Source organism: Arachis hypogaea, chromosome 11 (genome assembly GCF_003086295.3).
Source record: "Arachis hypogaea cultivar Tifrunner chromosome 11, arahy.Tifrunner.gnm2.J5K5, whole genome shotgun sequence".
NCBI lineage: Eukaryota > Viridiplantae > Streptophyta > Magnoliopsida > Fabales > Fabaceae > Arachis > Arachis hypogaea.
The window spans coordinates 118930977-118954846 of NC_092046.1; the positions used below are offsets into that span (position 1 = coordinate 118930977).

Sequence of the window (23870 nt, forward strand, 5' to 3'; positions counted from 1 at the left end):
AAGATTTGAAAAAGAAATTTAAAAAAATTTGATTTTGAAAGTTAAAGTTGATTACTTGACTAACAAGAAACAAAAAGATATGATTTAGAAATTTAAAGATTGAACCTTTCTTACTAGGCAAGTAACAAACTTAAAATTTTTGAATCAATCACATTAATTGTTAGTAAAGATTTTGAAATTATAAAACAAAATAAGAAAAAGATTTTGAAAATCAATCATAAAGTTTTCGAAAATATGAAGGAAAAATTGAAAAAAAGATTTGATTTTTGAAAAAAGGTTTGAAAAAGATAGAATTTTTAAATTGAAAATTTGATTTGACTCATAAGAAACAACTAGATTTTTAAAACTTTTTGACTAAATAAAATCAAATTTTTGAAAATTTATGAGAGAAAAAGGGAAAGATATTTTTTTTATTTTTAAATTTCTAATGATGAGAGAGAAAAATAATAAAAAGACTTAATGCATGAAATTTTTGGATCAAAACAAATGATGCATGCAAGAATACTATGAATGTCAAGATGAACACCAAGAACACTTTGAAGATCAAGATGAACATCAAGAACTTATTTTTGAAAATTTTTAAGAAAAGAAAAACGTGCAAGACACCAAACATAGAAATTTTCAAACTTTAGACACTAACAAATTAAAAATGCATATGAAAAACAAGAAAAGACACAAAACATAAAAATGCAAAGATCAAACAAAGCAAATCATCAAGAACAACTTGAGGATTATGAAGAACACCATGCATGAGTTTCAAAAATTTTAAGAAAAATTAAAAATATGCAATTGACACCAAACTTAAAATTTGACACTAGACTCAAACAAGAAACATAAATTTTTTGGTTTTTATGATTTTATAAGAATTTTTTGTTTTTTTTTTTTTGAAAATTATTTTGGGAAAAACAAAAAAGAAGAAAATTTTTTTTATGTTATTTTCAAAAATAAAAAAAATAAAAAAAAGCTTAAAAATAAAATAAAATTACCTAACCTGAGCAACAAGATGAACTGTGAGTTGTCCAAACTCGAACAATCCCCGGCAACGGCGCTAAAAACTTGGTGCACGAAATTGCGATCATCAACAATGGCGCCAAAGACTTGGTGCTCTCAAACGTGAATCACACTTTGTCACAACTTCGCACAACTAACCAGCAAGTGCACTGGGTCGTCCAAGTAATAAACCTTACGTGAGTAAGGGTCGATCCCACGAAGATTGTCGGCTTGAAGCAAGCTATGGTCACCTTGTAAATCTCAGTCAGGCGGATTCAAATGATTATAGAGTTTTAATAATTAAAAGATAAATAAAACGTAAAATAGGATAGAGATACTTATGTAAGTCATTGGTGAGAATTTCAGATAAGCGTATAGAGATGCTTTCATTCCTCCTGAACCTCTGGTTTCCTGCTGTCTTCATCCAATCCTTCATACTCCTTTTCATGGCAAGCTGTATGTTGGGCATCACCGTTGTCAATGGCTACATCCCGTCCTCTCTATGAAAATGGTCCAATGCGCTGTCACTGCATGGCTAATCATCTGTCGGTTCTCGATCATACTGGAATAGAATTTACTATCCTTTTGCGTCTGTAACTACGCCCAGCACTCGCGAGTTTGAAGCTCGTCACAGCCATCCCTTCCCAGATCCTACTCAGAATACCACAGACAAGGTTTAGACTTCCTGGACCTCAGGAATGGCCGTCCATGGGATCTAACTTATACCATGAAGACTCTAATATCTCGGACTCGGTCCCCTGTATTAGATATCTAAGAGATACTCATTCTATCTCATCTTCATGTAGAATGGAAGTGGTTGTCAGGCACGCGTTCATAGGGAGAATGGTGATGAGCGTCACATAATCATCACATTCATCATGTTCTTGGGTGCGAATGAATATCTTAGAATAGGAATAAGCTTGAATTGAATAGAAAAACAATAGTACTTTGCATTAATTCATGAGGAACAGCAGAGGTCCACACCTTAATCTATGGTGTGTAGAAACTCTACCGTTGAAAATACATAAGAACAAAATCTAGGCATGGCCGAATGGTCAGCCTCCATAAAGGTCTAAAATAGCATAAAACTAATCAAAGATGTCTAATACAATAGTAAAGGGTCCTATTTATATCAGACTAGTTACTAGGGTTTACAGAAATGAGTAAATGATGCAGAAATCCACTTCTGGGGCCCACTTGGTGTGTGCTTGGACTGAGCATTGAGCTTTACACGTGTAGAGGCTTCTTTTGGATTTGAACGCCAGTTTGTAACCTGTTTCTAGCGTTTAACTCCACTTTGCAACTTGTTTCTGGCGTTTAACTCTAGAATGCAACATGGAAACTGGTGTTGAACGCCAGTTTGCGTCATCTAAACTCGGGCAAAGTATGGAGTATTATATATTTCTGGAAATCCCTGGATGTCTACTTTTCAACGCAATTGAGAGCGCGCCATTTGGAGTTTTGTAGCTCCAGAAAATCCACTTTGAGTGCAGGGAGGTCAGAATCCAACAGCATCTGCAGTCCTTCTTCAACCTCTGAATCTGATTTTTACTCAAGTCCCTCAATTTCAGCCAGAAAATACCTGAAATCACAGAAAAACACACAAACTCATAGTAAATTCCAGAAATGTGATTTTTATTTAAAAACTAATAAAATTATACTAAAAACTAACTAAATCATACTAAAAACTATGTAAAAACAATGCCAAAAAGCGTATAAATTATTCGCTCATCAATGGTGCAATGCTCTTGATGTCCCATCTTCAGATGATCTATGTTGGAGCTCAATTCTCCTAGAGAAGTATGCAATTGGTCCCAATAGCCTTGGGGAAGAAAATGCATCCCTTGAGGCATCTCAGGGATTTCTTATTGAGGCGGCTCCATATGCTCTTGTTGAGGTGCATGTGTAGGCTCTCTAGCATGCTCCATCCTTCTTTTAGTGATGGGCTTGTCCTCCTCAATGGGGATATCTCCTTCTATGACAATTTCAGTTGAATTGCATAAGTAACAAATAAGGTGGGGAAAAGCCAACCTTGCTAAGGTGGAAGGCTTTTCAGCTTTCTTGTACAATTCTTGAGGTATCACCTCATGTACCTCCACCTCACTTCCAAGCATGATGCAATGAATCATGATGGCCCTGTCAATGGTCATTTTTGACCGATTGCTAGTAGGGATGATAGAGCGTTGGATGAATTCCAACCATCCTCTAGCTACAGGCTTGAGGTCAAGCCTTCTTAGTTGGACAGGCTTGCCTTGAGCATCCCTCTTCCACTGAGCTCCTTCCACACAAATGTCTGAAAGGACTTGATCCAACATTTGATCAAAATTGACTCTTCTAGTGTAAGAATGTGGGTCTCCTTGCATTATTGGCAAATGGAGCGCCAACCTTACACTTTTCGGGTTGAAATCTAAGGGTCACCCTCGGACCATGGTGCTTCAATTTTTGGGGCTTGGGTTCACGATTGTGTCATGGTTTTTAATGACCCATGCATTAGCATAGAAGTCTTACACCATCAAGACTCCAACTTCCGGGATAGGATTGGTTAGGACTTCCCGACCTCTCCTCCAGATTTCTCATTGGATCTCCGGGTACTCATTCTTTTTTAGCCTAAAGGGGACTTCAGGAATCACCCTTTTCTTTGCCACTACTTCATAGAAGTGGTCTTGATGAGCTTTGGTGATGAATCTCTCCATCTTCCAAGGTTCGGAGATGGAAGCAACATCTTTTCCTTTCCTCTTTCTAGAGGATTCTCCGACTTTGGGTGCTATAGTTGTGAATGGAAAGCAAAAAGCAAGGCTTTTCTAACACCAAACTTAAAAGCTTTGCTTGTCCTTGAGCAAAATATGAAAGAAAAGAGTAGAAGAAGAAGAGAAATAGTGGACATGGAGGGAGAGAGATTCGGCCAAGTGGGGGCTTTTAGTGTATAATATGTGTGTATATAAAGGGTTGGAAGAAGAGGTATTTATAAGGGTGGGATAGGGTAGGGTTTGAATGAATGGGTGGGAATTGGGTGGTAAATTTTAAATTTGAAGTAGTGGGGGTTGGTGGGAGTTATGATGGTTTTGGGAAGAGATATGGATGTGATTGATTGAGGGTTTATGGGAAAGAGTGTGTGGAGAAGAGTGAAAGTAAGAGAGAGAAGAAGGTGGGGTAGGTGGGGATTCTGTAGGACCCACTGATCCTGGGAGGCTAGGAAATTTGAATTCCCTGCACCCTTGTGGGCGTTGAACGCCCAGCTCCTTCTCTTAGCTGGCATTCAATGCCAGCTTTATGCTCCTCATAGGGCGTTGAACGCCCTTGAGGGACTTCCTTCCTGGCGTTCAACGCCAGGTCTCTGCCTCCTTTGGGGCATTGAACGCCTAGCCTCTGCTCCCTGGCTGGCGTTCAACGCCAGCTACAAGCTCTCTGGCTGGCGTTCAACGCCAGCAATGCTGTTCTTCTTGGGCGTTGAGCGCCCATTAAGGATACCCTGTGTGGCGTTGAATGCCCACTCTGGCCTCCTTGTCTGGCGTTCAATGCCAGCAAGGTACGTGCTCCAAGGTGTTTTGTTTCCATTTCTGACTATCTCTGTTTCTGTTCTAACTACTGCACATGATCATAAACTTAAAAGAAATAATAATGTATGATAAACTTAAAGAAAAACAAAAATAACTAAGAACGGTTGGGTTGCCTCCCAACAAACGCTTCTTTAACGTCACTAGCTTGACAGTTAGCTCCTTACGGAGATGGATAGGGGCTCATATTTTTGCCCCTTACAGTGAACTTCTTACCTGTGCTTTCATGGATGAGTTCTACAAGTTCTAAAGACAGGATCCTATTCATTGTGTGTGGAATGACTGGATTCTTAGTGATGACAACTCTCATGCCAGGTGAGAGGCCTTCAGTGGGGATTTTCTTGTCCCTCCATCCTTTAGGTACCTTCTTCTTAGTACCTTTATTCTCAGTGCTTAATGATGGCCACCCAACACCGAACTTAGAATTGGTGTCTAGGGGCTCTGTATAGCTTTGCACTGAGAGAGAGGGTTGGAACACTAGGTGTTGCACAATTGTCTCTCTTTTGTCAGAGGGAGAGTTAGGACTAGGTATCTTGAACAATATGTGGTTGATGTGCGGATAAATGCCAGTTAAGAATTTCTAAAAAGTATTTTCTAAAATAGCGTTGCAAGTACAGCATTAACCGACGAAATTTTCACTATCAATTTCAAATTTGTCACAATTAATAATAAATAACCAGGAGTAGAATCCCGGGTCGTTTTCCTAAGAGTTGACACAAGATACGAATTATTGGTTAGGATTTTTCTGAATATTTTTTTGAATTAGGAACGGAAAAATAAATAGCTAGAAATTAAAGCAATGGATAACTAGCAAGAGTTGATAATTAATCAAAATAAAAGGCCTTGGTTAGGGGAGAGAATTGGAATTTCTATCCTTGTCTTTCCCAAGTATAATGATAGAGGTTCATTGCTCCCACTTAGTTATCCTTTAGCAATTGAAGGAAAGTCAAGTAGGCATCACTAACTCTAGCTAACAAGTCCTAGTCACTTCATGGAGAAGGACTAGGGTTAGTGAGATTTGAGCTAGCCAGCAATTTTCAATTACAGATTAATACTTGGGTATAACAACTCAAGGGGTTCCAATTACTCAACCCCCACCCAAGTTGAGAAATTTACTCCATTAATATGAATGCCATTTTCACAAACACATGGTAGGTGTAAATAAAAGACATGATAATTATGAGAAATTAATTAAATCAAAATTAGCACTAACAATAATTAACAATGATCAAACAAGAAATAAAAATAAACATAAAAATAATTCAATGCATTAATAAAATTCAAGAGTAACAAGATCTAAACATGAATGAAAAATAATCAAATAGAAAAGAGTAATAGAGAAATTAGAAAAGAAAACTATAAGGAAAATGACTCTAATTGAAGGTAGCAACAGCTCTTCCAAGATCCAAATCCAAAGCAAAACTAAGAATGTCAAAAAACCTAGGAGAAGTAGTAGTTTTTTTCTCTAGAATTCAAAACTAATAAAAAACTAAGCTAAGTGTCAAGTGAAGTGTCTTCAGTCTCAGCTCTATCCCAGCCTCTAGTATGTATTTTTGGGCTTGAAACTGGGTCCAAATCAGCTCAGAAATCGCCCCCAGTGAGTTCTGTTAAGTGCAGCAGGTGACGCTCATCACGCATACGCGTCAGCCACGCGTAAGCGTCATTGGATAATGAACTGGCCATGCTTATGCGTCATCCACGCGTGCGCGTCATTTATCTGCTGCACCAGTCTCGCATATGCGTCGTCCATGCGTGCGCGTCCCTACCAGATTTTGAAATCCTTAATTTCTTGTGTTTGTTCCACTTTTGCATGCTTCCTTTCCATCATCTAAGCCATTCCTGCCCTATAAACCCTGAAAACATTTAACAGACATATCACGACATCGAATGGTAATAAGATAGGATTAAAATTAGCAAATTTAAGGCCAAAGAAGCATGGTTTCAATCATAGCACAAAATTAAGGAGGAACTTAAAAACATGCAATTTATATGGATAAGTGTGAGAATACTTGACAAAATCCACTCAATTCAATACAAAATAAACCATAAAATGGTGGTTTATCAGTGGTCCTCCCATAACTGTAGAATCAGCTCTCCCTTTGCTACATTAATGATGGCATTGGCAGTGGCTAGGAAAGGTCATCCAAGGATGATGGATTGATGGGTGAAAATTATATTTCCGCACAAACTCACCGGCAAGTGTACCAAGTCACATCAAGTAGTAATAACTCACAAGAGTGAGGTCGATCCCACAGGGATTGATGGATCAAGAAACTTTAGTGAGGTGACTAGTTTAGTTAAGATAACATTGGTGAATTGGATGAAATTGAAGCAACAAAATGTAAATTGCAGGAATTGTAAAATGTAGAAAGTAAATTGAACAGAAGCTTAAATTGGCAGAAGCTTAAAGAGAAAGAAAAGTAAATTGCATCAAATGTAAAGGGGGCTTGGGTGCTGGAAAATTAAATGAAGCAATAGATCAGATTCAAAACAAATGCAGAAGATGTAAATTTGCACGAAATGTAAATCAAGCTTATAGCAAATTCAAATGTAAAGTGCAGAAAGTAGAATTGCAGAAAAGGAAATTTTAGCAGAGAAATGGAACTTGTAACATAGAAATGGAAATTGCATAAAGCTAAATTGGGAGCAATGTAAACAGAAAAGTAAAATTGCAGAGGAGGAAATCGTAGCAAAAGGTCGCAGAAACTGAAATTTCATAAATCCAATACTGAAAAATAAAAGTGCAGAAAAATAAAAGTGTTTCAAGAAGAGCTTTCTAATATATCCTACTCCTACTCCTATTGCTCTCTAACAGAGCCAGCCTCTTTTTTGATGAAATGAAATTGATGCCTTTATATAGGCTTTACAAAATGAAAAATAAAATTAAAATTGAAAACAAATTACAATTCAAATGAAATTCCTAATCTAATTGTTTCTTGTGCCTTTGAGTCATGTCCATGGGCTTTTTAATTTTAGATTTGAAGAAGAGTAGATCCGGATGGCTTGGTTCAAGTGGCATGGGTTAGGGTGCATTTGGTTCCCTCCCAGTGAAGTGTTCCATTGGAGCAGTGAACTCCACGTTCACTTGTTATGTGTGCTTCCTTGGTGCGCATTTGGCTCCCAGCGTTACATTAGTGAACGCTACGTTCATTCACCCAATGCTCTCTCTTGGTTTCTTTGGTGTGCGCCTTGCTTTCGTTGGCAAAAGTCACGAAAACATTCACTTCAGTGAACGTGATGTTCACTTTTTGAATGCTCCCCTTTTTGCTGAGCCTTCCTTGGTTGGTTTTTGGGCCTTAAAGATGTCTGTCACTTGTGCTTCAATTTCATGCCAAATATAGATTGTTATATATCGTTGGAAAGCTCTGAATGTCAGATTTCCAACACAACTAGAAGCGCATCAATTGGACATCTGTAGCTCAAGTTATGGTCCATTGAAGAAGGCATGGTTGCGCTGTTTTGGAGGCCGAAAACGTTCACTAAAGTGAACGTGGCGTTCACTTGCTTGAATGCTGCATTGGAGGCCAAAGTTAGCACCAGCTTTTGAGGCCCAAACTTAATGTTCACCCCATACTATTATATATCGTTGGAAAGCCCTGGATGTCTACTTTTCAATTCATTTGAGAGAGCATCATTTAAAGCTCTACACCTCAAGTTATCCCCCTTGGAAGGTGAAGAGGTCAGCTGACCTTACTGCAGGTTGATACTATGTTCATCTTTGCACATTCGGGGTAAGTTTTTTCCCTCAGATTTAGTGTCCACCATGCAGTGCCATATATTCTTGGAAAGCTCTAGATTCCTACTTTCCAATTCTACTAGAATCACCTCATTTGGAGCTTTGTAGATCGAGTTATTCTTGTTGGAGTGTGAAGAGGTCAGGGTTGCAAATCCTCTTTGCTCAACTCAGAAGCCTCTTTGAGTTTGTTTCCAACTCTTTTGCCACTTGGGAGTATGATTCTTCTTTTTAGTGCTTTTATTGCTTCTTTTTCTATTATTTCCTACAAAGTTTATAAAATCAAAAGATCAAAGAAATATACCATTTAAGCACAAAAGCATTCAATATTTAAGCACTAATCATCAATTTCTTGTATGAAAAAGTATAGAAAAATATGACAAGATGACATGTCATCACAACACCAAACTTAAACCTTGCTTGTCCCCAAGCAAGAAAGGAATCGTGCAGTACATTTTGACAAACCAAGGTGAGAAGAATAGCATGTTAATGTTCGTGGTAGGCTAGTTTTCTATGTATGCTACAATCACAAAAGAAATGTAAATGATTAATGCTTCTATCTAGATCATTTTATGAAATCTTTTTCTTATGTTTCTTCCTTGAAACAAGCTTTTGATTGTCTTATTAGCTTCTCCTTTTAGGTGTTTTACCCCATGAGTTGATAACAAAGCTACGATTCTAAATGCTTTGTTTTCAAGTATTACCACTTGATACATAAGCACCACAAGCATTGAATTAGAGGACTTCATTAAGCTCATTTATTTCTTTTCTTGATTCTCTAATTATTGATGCTCAGAACCTTGAGCTTTGAGGGAGTGCTTTTGCACTTGAGCCTAGCCTTGACTTCTAAGTTTTTTGTTTTCAAGCTTTTTGCCTGATACATAAACACCACAAGTATTTAACAAATGAATTGTCATTAGTACTCAGAGCCTTCAGCTTTTTCATTCTTTCCCTTTTTCTTTTCTTGCCTTAACTTGCAATTGCTTCTTTCAAGATTTTCATGATTTCCAAAGATTTCACAAAATGTCCTAGATGAAAACTTCAATTAAATAAAATCTAATACAATTGAGCAACAATTAATCATACTAGCCTTCCAATATTTGTATGCACATGCTAAGTTCTTTAATTCCTTGTTTGTTTATGATCATGATACTTTACTGCTTTGAACTTCACAAAACTCAGGTTGGTAGTCATAATGGCATAGCAACATGTTACAGATCAAAATTCAGGCTATGCTTATTCATACACACATGTAAACAGAGAAGATAAAGACAATCATGCAATTTAAAGTGCTGGAAACAAATGAGAGGAAAAAAAACTTTACAACCTTGTAATTCATCTTCTCTATTGTTGTCATTTTCCTCCCATTCTTCCCCTTCCCCTACCAACTTCAGAATGCTTGCTCATCCTCAAGCAACAATTAGAACACTGGTGATGGGGCTAAGATGGATCATGAGTGTCTTACACAATGAAATGTTAGTAGTACATGTATTTTAAGCAAGCAAAATGAATAATAACAATGAAGGCACAGAGAAACAGAGACATTGTGATTGCAAAAATAAGAGGGTGTGCATGATACATTGCATAAAGAAAATAAGTGGCACACCAAACTTAGTGTGACACTTTCACTTGGAATTGATGCAAGTATCCAGTATGGATTGGAAACAAATTTTGTTGCATAGCAATACCAAACTTAGAATGCAACCATATGTCAATTTATTTGAACTAAAACTAAACAAATGAAATTGTTATATGTTAAGTACAATCACCAAGCCAAGAATCTGTCATGAATAAGGATCTCTTGGTGATGTATTAACAAAAATAGTTAATAAAAGAAAGCATTAAAAACAAAGAAATGACTAAAACAAAGAGAAAAATAAAGATGTAAGAAGAAAGATAACACTGTAAAGGCATTAAGATTATGCAGACAAGTGGTGTTGCTGGATAAATTACATAGAAAAATAAGTGGCACGCCAAACTTAGAATCTTAGTGTAACACTTTCAATTCAGATTTGATGCAATCATCCATAGAGATTAAAAACAGATTGTTGCAGGGCAACACCAAACTTAGAATGTAATCATATGCCAGTTTATTGAAATTTAAACAAAGCAAAGAAAGGAAATAAACCAAGCAGAGAAATGAAATGTTACCTAAGATTGGGTTGCCTCCCAACAAGCGCTCTTTTAGTGTCATTAGCTTAACATGTTGTTCTTCACTTTCTTCCTCTTCTTCTAGTTTGTTAAGAAGAATGACCTCAAGGGGAGAGATGAACCAGCTAGTGTCCCCTGTCTTGGCCTCTCTTTAGCAAGCTTCTTTTTGTTATTTGCTGAATTTAACTTGCTTGCTGGATTAGGAGGAGGATTGTTTGCAGTTGACCTTTTCTTGAATGTTGTCCTTGGTACCTTGGTCACAATCCTCTCTTCGGTGTTCTTGTTGGTTGCCTTCACTCCTTGGATATCAAGACATGGTTGCTGTGTGATTGTTGGAGCTTTATCTTCATCAAAAGCCTCTTAAATTGGTGGTTCCATGAGCCCTTCATCTATGTAATCCTCTGCTTCACTTGAGTATGAACTTCCTTGATTGTCTTCCTCACTTTCTTGTTCTTCCACTTCCTCCTCTGCACTCAACATTTGACTTAATACCACTTTCATGGAGGAGGCTTCTTGTTCTTCCCAAGATTTCTTCATCTCCTCTTCATATCTTTTAATCACAGATTCAAGTGTTGAGAGTTTATGGTTCAGGTGAGTTTGTGGAGGTTGTGAGTTTTCATATTCCTTTGTCATCTCAAGTGACTTCTGTTGATATGCAATTTCAGGTTCAAATATCTCCACCACCTCATTCTTCATTGAAATTTTGCTTGATACAGGTGCCTCTTCTTCTTGCTTTTTCACTTCCTCTTTCACATCCACCAATTGGTCTTCATCTTCCTTTCTTAGTATTTCTAAGTGTTTCCTTATTTTTTCCAACTACTCCTCCATCTTTTGAAGAATGATTTCTTGTTCTCTCCAGAATTGTTCTTGCCTTTCCAATAATTCTCTGGACTTTTGAAGGGATCCTCAGCTACTAGCTCAAAAGATGAAAGTTGAGAGAGATTTTGTGGATATGGATGTGTTGTGGTGAGGTTGCTTTGAGTGGTATGGAATGAATCTTGTGAGTTGTGGAATGAATTTTATGAATGTTGAAATGAGTCTTCTGTGTAGTGAAATGAATCTTGTGGTTGGTGAGATGAGTTGTATGGATCTTAGAGGAAACTTTGTGTTGAGACAAAATCAAGTGATGAAAAATTTTCAAGTGAAGAACTGGGAGGTGAGATTGGGCAATTTTGCATAAATGAATTGAAGGTTAGCTCAAGTGATGATGGCTTTTGATAAGTGGGGTATGAACTGTCAAATACTTCCTGGTTTTTATCCTCCCAAGCACAGCTTGAAGAATTGTTGAATTCATCACAGTATGGATCATATTGTTGTATTGGGGGACAATCTTGCATGAATTTATTGAAAGCACACTCCAATGATGATATTTCTTGATGAACGGAGTATGGATCATTAAGATCCCTTTGATTTTTCCCCTCCCAGTCACAATGTGAGTGGTTGTTATAGCAGTATGAGTCATGTTGTGGCTCTGGGAGGTGTTCATACTCTTTCATTCCTTGTTGATACTCCCATCCACCATTAGCATAATAATATGAATTATTTTGTGGTGTTGGGTAGTATTCCATGGAATTGTCTTGATTAGCATATCCCCATTGGTTGGATTGCTCATAATCTATTGATTCTTGGTGATATTCCCAGCCACCATTAGAATAATGACTTGAATTAAGTTGTGGTGGTGGGAAATATCGCATATGATTCTCTTGCTCATCTTGTGTCTCTGAAGCATATCTCCATTGATTGGAGTGCTCAGAATCTGTAATTTCTTGGTGATATTCCCAGCCACCATTAGAGATTGGTGATGGTGGGTAATATCCTAGAAAATTTGTTTGATTAAAAGATGAGTTGAACTCTATTTGAATTTTGTAAAATACATCACCAATGAAAATTGAAATTCATGTCACAAGTGGGAATTTCTTAGTGAGGCAATAACTCAAACACCTTGGCATCAGAAAATTAAAAGAATAAAAACAAAGAAAATGCTTAATCTAGACTTCTCACAAACTCACTGGCAACTGTACCGGCTCGCATCAAGTAGTAATAACTCACAAGAGTGAGGTCGATCCCATAGGGATTGATGGATCAAGCAACTTTAGTGAGGTGATTAGTTTAGTCAAGTTAACATTGGTGAATTGGATGAAATTGAAGCAACAGAATGTAAATTACAGGAATTATAAAATACAGAAAGTAAATTGAACAGAAGCTTAAATTGGCAGAAGTTTAAAGAGCAAGAAAAGTAAATTGCATCAAGTGTAAAGGGGGCTTGGGTGCTGGAAAATTAAATGAAGTAATAGATCAGATTCAGAACAAATGCAGAAGATGTAAATTTGTAGGAAATGTAAATCAAGCTCATAGAAAATTCAAATGTAAAGTGCAGAAAGTAGAATTGCAGAAAAGGAAATTTTGGTTCCCTCCCAGTGAAGGGTTCCGTTTGGAGCAGTGAACTCCACGTTCACTTGTTATGTGTGCTTCCTTGGTGCACATTTGGCTCCCAGCGTTACATTAGGGAACGCTACGTTCATTCACCCAATGCTCTCTCTTGGTTTCTTTGGTGCGCGCCTTGCTTTCGTTGGCAAAAGTCACGAAAACGTTCACTTTAGTGAACTTGACGTTCACTTTTTGAACGCTCCCCTTTTTGCTGAGCCTTCCTTGGTTGGTTTTTGGGCCTTAAAGATGTCTGTCACTTGTGCTTCAATTTCATGCCAAATATAGATTGTTATATATCGTTGGAAAGCTCTGAATGTCAGATTTCCAATGCAACTGGAAGCGCATCAATTGGACATCTGTAGCTCAAGTTATGGTCCTTTGAAGAAGGCATGGTTGCGTTGTTTTGGAGGCCAAAAACGTTCACTAAAGTGAACGTGGCGTTCACTTGCTTGAACGCTGCATTGGAGGCCAAAGTTAGCACCAACTTTTGAGGCCCAAACTTAATGTTCACCCCATACTATTATATATCATTAGAAAGCCCTGGATGTCTACTTTACAATTCATTTGAGAGAGCATAATTTAAAGCTCTACACCTCATGTTATCTTTCTTGGAAGGTGAAGAGGTCAGCTGACCTTACTGCAGGTTGATACTATGTTCATCTTTGCACATTCAGGGTAAGTTTTCTCCCTTAGATTTAGTGTCCACCATGCAGTGCCATATATGCTTGGAAAGCTCTAGATTCCTACTTTCTAATGCTACTAGAATCACCTCATTTGAAGCTTTGTAGCTTGAGTTATTTCTGTTGGAGTGTGAAGAGGTCAGGGTTGCAAATCCTCTTTGCTCAACTCAGAAGCCTCTTTGAGTTTGTTTCCAACTCTTTTGCCACCTTGGGAGTATGATTGTTCTTTTTAGTGCTTTTATTGCTTCTTCTTCTATTATTTCCTACAAAGTTTATAAAATTAAAAGATCAAAGAAATATACCATTTAAGCACAAAAGCATTCAATATTTAAGGACTAATCATCAATTTCTTGTATGAAAAAGCATAGAAAAACATGACATGATGACATGTCATCATGGATTCATTCTCTTCTTCCCCAATATCCAAGATTATAAAATCTGTAGGGATGTAAAGGTTCTCAACCTTTACTAAGACATCTTCCACTAGACCATATGCCTTTTTCATTGACTTGTCTGTCATCTCTAGTGAGATTCTTACAGCTTGTACCTCAATGATTCCCAGTCTCTCCATTACAGAGAGTGGCATGAGGTTTATGCTTGACCCTAGGTCACACAGAGCCTTCTCAAAGGTAATGGTGCCTATGGTACAAGGAATTAGGAAGCGTCCAGGATCTGGCAGCTTCTGAGGTAGTTTCTGTTGAACCAAGGCATTGAGTTCCTTGTTGAACACTTGACATTTAGCTTCATCAGAATTCCTATGTATCGAGCAACTTGCTCTTCCCTAGTTTTCTCTTCCTCATCAGAGGAGGAGTGATATTCATAATCCATAATTTGCAACAAGGAATTCAATGAAACTTCTATGGTCTCCTCATGAGCCTTAGTTGCCTTCAGTTCTTCAATAGAAAAGTTTTTAGTGGGTGTTGAACAACCCGAACCCGCGGGTACCCACGCCGCCCCTACCTGTTCGGGGCGGGTTTTTAGGGGGGCGGGTTCTTAGGAGGGGCGGGGCAGGGTCGGGTTTAGGTAATACCTGCCCCTACCCACCCCGCTATATATATAATATATATAATTTTAATATATAATATGTATAATATATGTAAAATAATTAGTAAATGATTAATAATATTGTATCATATTTAAATTTTTACTTTAATTTATGTTATGTATGTGATGACAGTTATATAAATTTTGAAATTTAATTTTATTTATTAGATTTTAATAATTATAGGGGTGGGTAGGGGCGGGGCGGGTACCCGCAGGGACGGGTTAGGGTTCAACGTTTTACTACCCACGGGTAGAAGCGGGGCGGGTTCTATGCGAATTCTTGTACGGTGGGGCGGGGTCGGGTAGAGCAAAAATCTGCCCCTACCTACCCCGTTGCCATCCCTACGCCCAGCTGCCCCATTACTGGCGTTCATCGCCAGATGTTGTGCCTCTTTGGGCATTGAACGCCCAGTACCGCTTTCCTTACTGGCGTTCAACGCCGGTGATGGTGCTTCTTTGGGCGTTGAACACCCAGAAGGACTTTCTTACTGCCATTCAACGCCAATGATGGTTCCTCTTTGGGCGTTGAATGCCCAGTAAGGACTCCCTTACTGGCGTTCAACGCCAGGAATGGCTCATCTTTGGGCATTGAACGCCCAGTAAGGACTTCCTTACTGGCGTTCAATGCCAGAGTATCCCCTTCAGATTCGGCCTCAACTTCTACAGTGATGGTCTTGCACTCTTCTCTTGGATTTACTTTAGTGTTACTTGGGAGAGTGTTAGGAGGGGTCTTAGGGATTCTCTTGCTCAGCTGACCAATTTGTACCTCCAGATTCCTAATGGAGGACCTAGTTTCTGTTATGAAACTGTGAGTGGTCTTAGAGAGTTCAGAGACTATGGTTGCTAAGTTAGAGAGGCTCTGCTTAGAAGTCTCCATATGTTGCTGAGAAGATGGGAATGGTTTATTACTGTTAAACCTATTCTGGTTTTTTTCACCTTGATTATTGTTGAAGGCTTGCTGTGGCTTCTATTGATCCTTCTATGAGAAATTAGGATGATTCCTCTATGAAGGGTTGTAGATGTTTCCATAGGGTTCTCCCATGTAATTCACCTCTTCTATGGTAGATTGATCTGGATCATAAGCATCTCCTTCATAGGAGGTGTCCTGAGTGCTGCTAGCTGCAGCTTGCATTTCAGTCAAATGCTGAGAAATCATATTGACCTGTTGGGTCAAGATCTTATTCTGAGCCAAGATGACATTCAGAGTGTCAACCTCTAGGACTTCTTTCTTCTGAGCTACCCCATTGTTCACAGGGTTCCTCTCAGAAGTGTACATGAATTGGTTGTTTGCAACTATTTCAATGAGTTCCTGTGCCTCTTCAGGCGTTTTCTTCAGGTGGAGTGATCCACCAGCAGAATGGTCCAAGGACATCTTGGACATCTCAGATAGACCATCATAGAAGATACCTAGGATAGTCCATTCTGAGAGCATGTCAAGAGGACATCTCCTTATCAGTTGCTTGTATCTTTCCCAAGCTTCATAGAAGGATTCACCCTCTTTTTGTTTGAAGGTTTAAACTTCCACCCTGAGCTTGCTCATCTTTTGAGGTGGAAAGAACTTGGCCAAGAATGCATTGACCAAATTTTCCCAAGAGTCTAGGCTTTTCTTAGGTTGAGAATCCAACCATACCCTAGCTCTGTCTCTAACAGCAAAAGGGAAAAGCATAAGCCTGTAGACCTCAGGATCCACTCCATTAGTCTTAACAGTGTCACAGATTTGTAAAAATTCAAATAAGAACTGATGTGGATCTTCCTGTGGAAGTCTATGGAACTTGCAATTCTGTTGCATTAGAGAGACTAACTGAGGCTTTAGCTCAAAGTTGTTTGCTCTAATGGTAGGTATAGAGATACTTTGCCATAGAAGTCAGTAGTGGGTGTAGTGAAATCACCCAGAACCTTCCTTGCATCTCCTTCATTGTTCTGTTCAACTGCCATATCTGTGTTTTCAGTTTCTTATTCAAAAAGTTCTGTGAGATTTCCTCTGGAGTGTTGTGCTTTAGCTTGTTGTAAACGCCTCCTTAGAGTCCTCTCAGGTTCAGGATTAAGATCAAAGAGAGATTTTTTATCTCTATTCCTGCTCATAAACAAGAAAAAGAAAACCAAGAAAGAAAGAGAATGGGAGTTTCTATGTCAAAGTATAGAGAACTCCTTGTGAGATATGAAGAAGAAAGAAGAATGAGAAGAAGAATTCGAATAGAGGGGGTAGAAGGATTCAAAAAAGAAGTAAAAAGAAAAACTAGACTTAAAATATTTTTACTTTTATTTTAATTATTAATTGAATTAAAAAGATTTGAATATTGAATGTGATTTTCGAAAAAAAAGAAGGAGAAAAAGGTAAGAAGTTTTCGAAAATAGAAGAAAGAGGAATTAGTTAGGAAGTTTTGAAAAAGAGGGAAGAGAAAACAAGTAACTAATTAAGAAAGATTTGAAAATAAGATAAGATAGGAGATTTGAAAAAGATTTGATTTTTAAAAAAATTAAATTTAAAATTGGAAAGAAAAAGTCAACAAGATAAGATAAGAATTGAAAAGATTTGAAAAATATTTGATTTTGAATTTTGGAATTGAAACAAGATAAGATAAAGATTTGAAAATAAGTTGAAAATATAAGATATGGTGAAGATTTGAAAAAGATTTGAATTTTGAAAAGATTTGATTTTTAAAATTTAAAAGAAAGATAAGATAGGAAAGAATTAAATTAAAAGAAAAGATTTGAAAAGATTTAAAAAGATAAGATTTGAAATTTAACTTCACTAACAAGAAAACATCAAACTTTAAAATTTTTAAATCAAAATAAAAAAAAGAAATAAGATTTTCGAAAATTTTGAATTAAGATGGAAAAGATATTTTTTATTTTTTGAATCAATGAAGAAAGAGAAAAATAACCAAAAGACACCAAACTTAAAATTTTTAGATCAAAAACACTAATTTTTTGAAATTTTAAAGAAAAACAACCAAAAGACACCAAACTTAAAAATTTTAAGATAAAAAAGAAATAAGAACAACTTGAATACCAAGAAGAACACTTAAGAACAAATTCAAAAATAAAGAAAATAAAGAACACAAAAAGGACACCAAACTTAAGAACTGACACTAGACTCAAACAAAAGACAAAGAAAAGATGGATTTTGAAAAAGAAAACGAAAGACACAAAACAAAATAGTAAAAAGTACCTAATCTAAGCAACAAGATAATCCGGTAGTTTGTCAAACTCAAACAATCACTGGCATCGGCACCCAAAACTTGGTGCACGAAATTGCCACAATATTCGCACAGATAGACTGGCAAGTGCACCGGGTCGTCCAAGTAATACCTCAGGTGAGTGAGGGTCGATCCCATGGAGATTGTTGGTTTGAGCAAGCAATGGCTATCTTGCAGATCTTAGTCAGGCGGATAGAAAATATAGTTTGTCACAAAAAATGCATAAAAATAGAATAAAACAGAATTACTTAATTGGTGTGAAATCAGTGATGAGAGAACGATTGAGGCTTTGGAGATGCTTCCTCTTTCTGGATCAATTTTTCTCACTATCTACTCTAACTTCTGATGATTCATTCCATGGCAGACTGTAAGTGACTAACGCCAGGTCAGTGGTCATTAATCTCCTCTGCTTCAGGTCAAATGCCGGGTCAGTGGTCACCCAATCTGAACGAGGGTGAAGCTCTAGCAGTCCATTCCCTTGGTGATCCTACTCAAAGCGCCACAGACAAGGACGGATCTTCTGGATTAGGGAACACTGCTCCATTAATTCTAGCCTATACCACAAAAGCCCTAATCGCTCCGTACCTCGGCTGCACTGATGTCTCCAAGTACCCAACGAAGTTGTAGATTAGCCGTCTAAGAGATGTATAATCAAGGTTGTGGTTCAATACTATCCCGTCAAGGACTCGCAAGAACCCATGTAGAATAGGGATGACGGTCAAGTTACACTCCCAATTCATTAGGATGAAGAATGAAGATACATCTTAGAATAGAATCAAGCATAGATTGAAATAGAATAGTGATATTATTAATCTATAAGAATCAGCAAAGCTCCTAACCTTAACCTAGGAGGTTAGTGACTCCTACTATACATAGAATAGTGTTCGAATGTAAAAGTGGGGGAAGAATATGAGGTAGAAGATCATAAACATGGGTGATCTTCTCCTATATATACTAATCTGATAACTAAGAATTACAGAAATAAGATAAACTAGTCTTATAGTACGAAAATCCACTTTCCAGGCCTACTTGGTGAGCGTTTGGGATGAGCTAAGGGTGTCTCCACGTCCTAGGACTCCTCTTGGGTGTTGAACACCAGCTTTGGACTCCTTTTTGGGAGTTGGACGCCAGCTGCTCCGTTTTGGGCGTCCAACGCAGGAAAAAGGGTGGAGTACTGGCGTTGAACACCAGTTTTGGACCTTCATTTCGAGAGCAAAGTATAGACTATTATATATTTATGGAAAGCCCTGGATATTATCTTTCCATAGCCATTGAGAGCGCGCCATTCAGACTTCTGTAGCTCCAGAAATACTCCTTCGAGTGCATGGAGGTTAGATCCTAACAATAGTTGTAGTCCTTTCTCTGTCTCTGAATCAGACTTTTTCCAAAGCTCCTCAATTTCAGCCAGAAAATACCTGAAATCATCATTGTAGAACCTATGCACAATTACTCAAGAGGGGGGGTGAATTGAGTATTGCAATAACAATGAATCTTTTTTGCGAAAGTTAAAGACAATATACAAAAGTGTTATTGTACTAGTATTTTTCCAAGAGCTTAACTCAATTGCTAAGCATTTATAAGGAGCTTTTACTTTCCAATAGACACCAACTCAAATAAATTGATCAAGCTTTTCACCAATCGGACTTAAGCTATTCCTTAAGTACTTACGAAGCTACTTTTCGATCACAATTTATTTGCTCAAAGGTAAAAGACAATAATATAGAAGAGATGAGTTTGGAGAGATGCAAACGCTATTTAGAGTGGTTCGGCACAATCCTTGTCCTACGTCCACTTTCTTTCTCAATCGCTATTGAGAAGTTCCACTATTGCCAAGCTTCAAGGTGCTCGCGCAAAACCTTTTACAATCCGAGTCCTTAGTTTCTAACACCTCACGGTATATGATCACCACTCGTATACTAACCCACTCCACTTAGAGATTCCTTCTCTAAGATTTGCCTTGAGTACTTAGTATACTTCTTTGGTATCCTCACCGACTATAGTGTTTATAACTCTTGACTCAACCTTGGAGATCACACTCCAATTTACAAAGTGTTACAAGAAAACAATTCTCAAAGAATTGTTGAGATGAAATGAGTACTCTCTAGAAGAGTGTATGATTACAAGTTTAGCACTATTGAACCAATTGATATTGCTCTCTCAAATTGTGTATTATAACACCTTAAAAATGTGTAGAATGAAAGAATATGAACAAGATAGTTTGCAAATACTCACGTGTGTGAAATAAGGCTTTAATCCATCTATTTATAGACCTCCCAAACCTTAGAAACGTTGGGGAGTTAATGGGATGGAGCCGTTTTGTTAAAACTAGCCGTTTTTTATGTTTTTGAATCATTTGCATCGATGCATAACACTTTGCATCGATGCAAATGTGTCTTTGAAGCTGAAATTTGAATTTTCAGCTAGGTTGCATCGATGCAAACATCTTTGCATCGATGCAACAAGTCGTTGCATGCTTTGCATCGATGCAAGATGAGTGTGCATCGATGCAAACCTTAAAGAATGGCTTAAAATCACTTCAAAATACTTAGGATTGATCTCAAACTTGTTGGAGTCAATTCCTATGCTTTTGTACCTTTGAAAACAAGTTTTTTAAACCATTTGGCTAGCATCGAATTGCAAGATGTGCATCAAAACATTTTGTGAGTGTGTGTTGAGAGATTTAGCAATTGGTTCTTAACAAGAAGTTACCTAAGTCCTAAGATACTATACTTGTCTTCAAATGTTGTGGACTTGAGTTTCTTGTTGTTGTTGTGTTGCTTTCAACTCTTCATTCCTCAACGTTGAATGTTGGTTGATCTTTCAATATGCTTGTTCATTCAAGTTGTTTGTTGGTTTGTCTTTCATGTCGTTTGTTGGTTTGTCATTCATCAAAACCTACGAATACAAACTAAGTCCTAAGACACTATACTTGTCTTCAAATGTTGTGGACTTGAGTTTCTTGTTGTTGTTGTGTTGCTTTCAACTCTTCATTCCTCAACGTTGAATGTTGGTTGATCTTTCAATATGCTTGTTCATTCAAGTTGTTTGTTGGTTTGTCTTTCATGTCGTTTGTTGGTTTGTCATTCATCAAAACCTACGAATACAAACTTCGCATACAAGCAACATGATTTACAATTTCCCCCTTTTTGATAATGACAAACCAATTTTGAGGATATGCATTTATAAATGATTTTGAAAGCAACAATAATGCACTTTGTTTTATAGAAAGCTTTGGAGAAGACTTCACAAAAAATTTTTGCAGGAGTTCCCCCTAAATATGTGCATTTGTTCCTTTAAAGGGCGTTTATCAAAGAAAACGATTTAGATATGAAAAGTTTTTGCTTAGCGGAAGTCTTTTTGAAATTATTGTTTCGCAAACTTATGTCTTCTTTTCAAATCCTCAAACTTCTTCTTTTTCAAAAGTTCAAAACTTCAAATATCCTCAAACTTTTCTTCCCCCTTTTGACATTATCAAAAAGAAAGGAGTTTGAAATGTGTCATAGAAGCATGCATAAAACAATGAATTTTTTTTAAGTTCAATTTCTCTATTAATTTCAAGGATGAGATATTCCCCCTTTCAAAAAGAATTTGATTTCCTCTTTTTATATATAAAACAAGCATGCATAATTCCCCCTAAATAAGTGAAATATATTAAAGCATGCACATTAACTTAAAATAGGGGTACCAAGCCTATTTTGAGTTATTCACCAAATAAGCATACAAGCATTAATCATTAAACAAAATTATGAAGAACATATCAAAGTATTAAAACCATAATAGAAATCCTTAGCTTACTAGGAGTTAGTTTAACAATTCATATAATCAAATAAACATAAAGCAATAAAAATTGACTTGATGAAGAGGAGACAATCAATCTTGGTCTTCATCATCATCAGTGTCCTCTTCATATGGTAGGTGGATCCCGAAATGCTCATATAAGTCATCAATACGACGATCCAAGCGACCCGTGCGATGATCTACACGAGACACACGACGATTAAGTGCTTCAAGTTGCCTACCATGCTCTACGTTAATCCTTTGGATGTTTTGGTTGATGGATTGTAATTCTCTCATTACATCAACCAAGGAGGGTGGTTCTTGAGCTTGAGGTGCTTGTGGAGGAGCTTGCTCTTGAGGACCTTGTTCATCAACATTTCTTCTTCCCATTTTGTTGAGAATATAAGTGTTGATACAAGATTGAGGTGGTACTTCCTTGGCAATCTCATTTGATATATCAATACCAACATAATCAAAGACTTTAGACCATAGGCAAAGGAATCCTAATCCACCATTCCTATCCTTCATCTTGAGCCTAACCATATGTTGTATTATAAAGTATGGCCAATTAATCTTAATTCCATTCATCATAGCCCACATGACAATCAAATCTTCATCATTTACATTCGCATGCCCGGATATTCTAGGTTGCAATACATAGGTGACTAGATATAACAAAGTTCTATGTTCCGCACTCATTGAATTGCAACTAATTTTGGAATGAGCTCCTTGTACAAGATTGAATAAATGCATGGCATTGTCCTTTGAATAACCCCATTCATCAATTGGGGTTTTACCACCTTTAAACAAGTCACCTTGATTTGGCAACTCCCAAATGGTGGCTAACTCATCACCATCTAGCCTATAATCCTTTCTTCCTATCTTGAAGAATAATGTGAAACTTGATTCATCTTCCTCATCAATCTCAATCATGAGTGTACTATAGGCTATGGCAACTAAATCCGGATAAAATTTACTCTTAAGTTGAACAAAATCCATGAGACCTTGATGAACTAGAATAGCCTTAAGAGTATCAAAGTTATGAATGACAAGAAGGGTCGGATCCAAATACCTCGGAGGAATTTCCTTTCTTCCGGCGAGCCTTGCCTCATAGAATTGAAGATCTTCATTAGAAGCAAAGTACCTTGCCAAAGGATGATTATTGGGAGGTGGAACCACACTTGAAGAGCCTTTTGACTTCTTGACGGTTCTCTTGATTCTAGGCATTGTGGATGATTTTGTTTTATGGGTTTTGTAGAAGAGAATGTGGGGACTTCAAATATGTAATTTGTTTGTAGTGGGTATCTAAGTTTTGTGAGTTGTATAAAGCTATATGTGAGCTTGTTTTGGAGGTTATGGAGGTTTGGAGGTGATATGAGTTGTGAGGTTGAAGATGATGAAAAAGTGGGGTTTTGTTGCTCAAAAATGCCAAATTCACGTGTTTTTGTGCAATTTGGTCGTGTTTGCATCGATGCAATGGGCTTTGCATCGATGCACATAGCACGTTGTGTGCTTTGCATCGATGCAAAGCTTGGTTGCATCGATGCAACATGCATCATTTTGCCCAAAATCACCAAATTTTCATCCTTTGGTGGTTCTTTCTTCAATCCTTTGAGTTCTATCATGTATATACTCATTTAAACCATTATAAACTTCAATTTGTTGATCCTCCATTGTTTATAATCTTCAAATTCTTCTACCTCAAGATTAATCACTCATTCATCAACTCATAAACCTACAAAACAATGGCTTAATTGGATATCTCCAATGCTTAAGTTAGTAAGAGATACAAAAATAGCAATATAAATACAATGAATTCAAACAAATCATATTAGATTAGAATCCAAGATACCAAGTTTCATCATTTTTACTAACAAGGCATTTCACATCATTTGAGGAAACTTCATCTAGATTAATCATGTATACATTGTCAACACGGTGCCCAATTAGCACAATTTCATTAGTGTCTTGCCTTTTTATCAAACAACATTTTGAATCAAAGGTGACTAAGTTTCCTTTGTCACAAAGTTGGCCAACACTAATGAGATTATGTTTGAGACCTTTGACAAGTATAACATTATCTATGGAGGTAGAAGAATTTTTACCAACTTTTCCAACGCCGATTACTTTGCCGGTGTTGTTGTCTCCATAGATCACGTTTCCTCCGTTTGTAGGCTCTATTGCGGTGAACTTTGATTCATCGCCGGTCATGTGTTTGGAGCATCCACTATCAACATACCAATTTGTATCCTTAGCTCCAACACGTACCTACAAAAACAATTAAAATTGGGATTTAGGTACCCAAGTGAATTTG

At 37.3% G+C, this 23870-nt stretch overlaps 1 non-coding gene across 1 annotated transcript; it reads left to right on the top strand.

Moving 5' to 3' along the window:
- The first annotated feature begins 16009 nt into the window (after nt 1-16009).
- On the top strand, nt 16010-16113 carry LOC112725876 (small nucleolar RNA R71). The gene has a single exon (XR_003164957.1). It is a non-coding gene; the product is annotated as a small nucleolar RNA R71 (small nucleolar RNA).
- Nucleotides 16114-23870: the final 7757 nt, after the last annotated feature.